This window comes from Pterocles gutturalis, unplaced genomic scaffold (genome assembly GCF_000699245.1).
Source record: "Pterocles gutturalis isolate BGI_N339 unplaced genomic scaffold, ASM69924v1 scaffold19638, whole genome shotgun sequence".
NCBI classification, from domain to species: domain Eukaryota; kingdom Metazoa; phylum Chordata; class Aves; order Pterocliformes; family Pteroclidae; genus Pterocles; species Pterocles gutturalis.
This window is the reverse complement of record NW_010120941.1, coordinates 1-215: the sequence shown is the minus strand read 5'-3', so window position 1 is coordinate 215 and position 215 is coordinate 1.

The window sequence follows — 215 nt, the reverse complement described above, 5'->3', positions numbered from 1 at the left end:
CGTTCCTCTTTGTGCCAAACTGCAGCCGCCCGCATCCCTCTGTGAACCCGCTGCCTTCTGTCGGGCGTGTGGAAACAGATGGCTGCTTTTGAAATGGGATGCAGAAGCTCGCTCAAAAGCCAAAATCTTCCCCTCCCTACCCCATTGCACACACGGGCCCTTGTGAGCAGCATAATGGAGCCCACGGAGCCCCTGCCTGGGAAGGGCAATGCCAC